Source organism: Mus pahari, chromosome 5 (assembly GCF_900095145.1).
Source record: "Mus pahari chromosome 5, PAHARI_EIJ_v1.1, whole genome shotgun sequence".
Lineage (NCBI taxonomy): Eukaryota > Metazoa > Chordata > Mammalia > Rodentia > Muridae > Mus > Mus pahari.
The window spans coordinates 27,130,484-27,135,237 of record NC_034594.1 but is presented as its reverse complement, the minus strand read 5'-3'; the positions used below and the strand labels follow the sequence as shown (position 1 = coordinate 27,135,237).

General features: G+C 42.5%; 1 pseudogene; it reads left to right on the top strand.

The window, feature by feature from the left end:
* Positions 1–192: 192 nt before the first annotated feature.
* Positions 193–1,359, top strand: LOC110321440 (annotated as a pseudogene).
* The last annotated feature ends 3,395 nt before the right edge of the window (positions 1,360–4,754 follow it).

Genomic DNA, 4,754 nt, shown 5'->3' with positions numbered 1-4,754 from the left:
CCCTTCAGCAGTATCTTGCTGGCATGAGCATTAGTATCTAGGTTTGGTGGCTGATGATGGGATGGACTCCCGAATGGGGTACTCTCTGGATAGTCCATGGATAAAAAAAAAAAAAAATGAACCGGCAAGTTCCCACGCTCATGCTGGCAAGTCTCTGCCCTGACCACCTGGCTGGCCATGCACTGATGGGCAATGGCTAACCTGTTTTTATCTCGTGGAGACTCTGACCCAGAACTCCACAATCCCTCCACTCAGCTAGCTAGGTTCCCACTGGCAAGACGTTACCATGCCAGCCCCATGTTTCAAATCCCTCACTGCCTTTGTGGTGCACCTCAGTCAAACCTGTGCTTTGCCACTGTACCTTTCTCTCTTGAACCTAGACAAACCACCACAAAAAGGAAAACACCACACAAACTTAGTTCAGAAACAACAGTAACTCAATCGTTGGGCACAACAACTAAAACCTTATCTTGTAAGTCCTATTACATCTGATTGCCCCAGTGGCTAATCCTGATGGATCCGCCATGATACTGGGAAACTCGAGCAGCTACATGTTGCCCTTATGCTGTCCCCATTCCAAAAGGACCCAACTATATCCTGCTTCTTCTCTTCCTCCATCCAACCCGGAAGTCCCACCTACTTGCCCAGTGATTGGCTCCTTTATTCATTAGGGGATTGGTTCACAAGAAGCCACTAGAATATGTAATTCGGTCTTATTTCCAGACAACCCCTCCTAGGAGAGCAGAATTAACATAAAAATACAAGCAGCACAGAGCCATCCACAACAGAAGCTTACCTATGAAACACACAGCACTCCTACAAGGAGTACAGGCAGATGTACAGGACTGAGATCCAAATGGCTAGAGTGCCAAGAAAAGCTAGAAACATATATGTACCTGTCATCAGAACCTGAGATATCAGTGCTGTAAGCCCACAGCCCCACAAAGCATTGCAGCTTCTCCATCTATGTTGGATTTTCAATCACACCTTTTTGTTAGGCTCAACATGACTTCAGTTAACATGCTGAGGATTGTGTAACCATACATTGCATGGGAGCACACCAACCTCAAGCCAGTAGATGAACTAACCAACAGGCCCAGCTATGCCAAAATCAGTAAGTAACAAATTGCCTTGATAAGGAGCAATATCTTGGTAAATATGGTATGCTCTTTATGGGGAATCTAATTCTAATTATTCATTTGGGAAATGTTTCAAGGAAGCAAATAACTTCCCATGGCCCTTCAAATTATCTTCTCCATGAAGTGGAATGAAGAAAAAGACAGTTGATTGGATGGAAGGTAGAGATGCTGGCGTGGTGCAGAAGACCAAATAAACAGGCTTTTTAAACCAATGAACTAAGGGGTTGTTCATTGTGTTTTTGTAATCTGGTCAATTTTAAGCATTAATGGCTTGGTAAATAGAAAAGAAAAGAGAAGAGAAGAGAAGAGAAGAGAAGAGAAGAGAAGAGAAGAGAAGAGAAGAGAAGAGAAGAGAAGAGAAGAGAACTCTCCTTTTTAGAAATCATTACAAATAGCCCTATGCTATTGCAATAAGGATTGAAGAATCAGTACCCATCACTTGCCTAAGCCCACGTTGCACAGAGCAGATAAGAGTTTGTCGTGTATAACACAAGAACTGTGAAGAAGTCACTCCTGAGGAAGATGAATGTCTGCTCAAATATGAAAATAGTGGTCTTTGGTTACAAAGCATTGAATACTATGGAAAACTCCCATAGATGTCAACATTCCTTCCCACTGCTAAAAACAAGCTCCAATAATCCCTAGTTTAACTGTGCAGCCCACCATCTGGCTTGGAACACCTACAGGTGAAGCAATCTGCATAGTCCTCCACTGAATCAAGCCAACACCTTTATATGCCTCAGTGATCCATCGTGAAGAGGTACACTACACTAAACCTAAAACCATGAGATCAAGAACAGGTTCCACCTCCTCCTAACTAAAAGTCTGGGCAAGTTATGAAAGCTCATTGAGCCACAGTCACCTCACCTGTGACACTGTTCTCTTATCAGGTCTTCATTATCCTCTGCTGTATACCAGAGGATAATCGCCTGCATTGCTCAGGCTGAAGGAATCTTTCCCCAGCACTGTGTCACATATTTTAAATTGCCTCATGGACTCTGTACATCAAATGAATAACAAATCTGGAATCCTGAGAAGTTAATTAGTGAATATCAATGTGAAACATGAGGCAGAGCAGAGACCTGACTGCATGTGCCTACCCATTATTTAAAGTGCCTCTCAGAAGCAAATGGTGAGCAGGGTATATTATAGGAAAAAACGCAGACATGACCTGGCAGCCAGCTTATCTGGCACACTGCACTTCTAAATAAGAAGCATGTCACACATCATGGCCCAGAAGTCAGAGCACTGAATTCTGAAGTAGATGTGCATAGCTGGTCAGTGGCCTGTAGATGTGACTGCAACTATCCCCATCTTTTTTAATGTGCTTTTTCCACAAAGAGACTCTGGTGGTATGAGAGATCACAGTCTAATTTTAGGTAATGAGCTATTACAGAAATGCTTCCCTGAAACCATCTCTGGAGTGGTTTATCTCAGAGCCCTTTACTGACCCATGGGTATTGCTGTCTTAAAGGCAGTGTAGCTCACAAACAAGGGGAGGAGGAAGAGGAGAAGAAGGAGGAGTAAAATGAGGAGAACAAGGATGAGAATGAGGAGGAGGAAGATGAGGAAGGAGGGGAGGAGAATTGGCAAGGAGGAGGGAAGAGTGGGAAATGGGTTTTGAGTGCCTGGGACTCATTAAACATGTTTTTATCCAGCACAAAGCCCCTTCCCTTGAGGTCTGAGAGTGTAGCAAGTTATAATCCCAAAACTAGCTTAGAGATGCGCAAAGTCAAATTGCCAGTGGCATCAACCCCAGGAGATTTTAATGAACTCTGGGCATTAGCCAGTGAGGCAATTTCCTCTGATATGATACAGACCAAAATCACCGTATCTGTGATGGAACTGCCAGCACCACATGAAGAGAGCCTTTGCCGGTCTTCACAGCCATACGGGCCATGACATTTAAGGTTTTCCTCTTTGTAAGTCCTTCCCTTCAATTTGTACTAAAGTAACATTTAAAGAAAGAAACACCTACTTGCTTTCCTTTAATCAGAAGGATATTTTACTTGGACTGAAATAAATCTAAAACTATCCCTGCCAAAATAATACATTTTAAAATAACATAAAACCTAGCAAATCATGCTTGCTCTCCCTATCGCTGTGATGCGCATAGCTCCACGGTATTTAATTGCTTCCACAGGCAGAGCCTAGGATTTGAAAACTCTATGGCAGTTGTGTGAGGCTGTTTTACATAAAAGGATAAGACAGAAAGCTTTCTCCTTGCTCTGTCCTGCAGCCTTTCTTCTGTAAATTTACCCTTCTTTATGCTAGCTTTAATTCCCTGCCAGAAGGAGAGGAATCCTGCCCTTTTTTCTTCCTCTCTGCCAAATTCTTATTGATCAGTTGGTGATGAGTTAGGAAGAGCTTGATGAGAACGCCACCGTCTAGGCCTTCAATGTCAAGATCAAGGAAAGCTTATAAAGAGACGCCTTTCATCTGTTCCTAAATCAGGGCCTTAGGTAATCAGTTTGTGTCCAGAGGCAATGAGTCCCCCCCAGATGAGGGTCTGTGACTCAGAGAACTCTGGCCCGTGTTTTGTCAGCTCATTAAGGATATGGTCTGCCACAAAGTGACTTTTGAACACACTAAGTAGGAAGAATCAAATGGTTTCTGCAGTGACAGGGTCAACTGGATCAGAGCTTGAGCCTGGAAATAAATCAGATACTGAAGAAGTAAACAAAGCAGAGGCTGAAGACACATTGGTTACAGACAGCGGCTTTTATCTGTCAGCCAGCAAGCTGCCAACGCTTTTTACACATTGGCTTTGCAAGGTGGTGTCTTATCACAGCCTGTGCTTCTTGCCCATCTCTCTTGGTCTGTGAGCTCTTGGACAGCTAGAACTTGATCGTGCATATTTTTATTCCACAGTTTTCAGCACATTCTCTTTCATAGAGCAGGTGTTTGATGTATGAAGAAATAAAAGAGGAAAGGAACAAAAACTCTCTGTCCTGTCTCTCAGAGACACTTATAATGAGGCTTTTTTTGCTGTAGGGATTTTATAAAGCCACAATAGAAAACACACCCTGACTGTAGAGAATAGCAACACTGGCAGATGGCGTGGGGGGGGGTGACAAGGATAAGAATGACTTCTGCTTAGGGACTACCCTGTCCCAGTTTTCACATATCACCTCATCTAATATTTAAGATGATGTCATGTGTAGGCTTTTTTTTTTTTTTTTTTTTTTTTTTTAATGTATCAGATAAAGAAACCAGGGCACAAAAAGATGAACTCACTCAAAAACTAGGTAGCTAGGAACTGACCCGCCCATCATTAAAATCTCCCATTCCAAGGCATGTCTTTCTTCATTTTATCAGTCTGTTTACCATGAGCAAGCATACCTTGTTATAACCATTTTAACCACAAACAAGTATTTCTCTCAGTCTGGCATGACCAGCACACAAGGCTCACACTTTTTATTTTAAGGCTCTATTGTGGAAACTTCTCTTACCTCAAACAATAATTGGAAACAAACACATTCTACTGGTTGAAATTATAAGAGAAACAGTGTGTGTGTGTGTGTGTGTGTACCAATTTGTTTAGCTTTTTGAGATGGAATCTCTCTGTAGCGCATAATGGTCTGTAGCTCACTGTATAACTCAGGTTAACTTCAA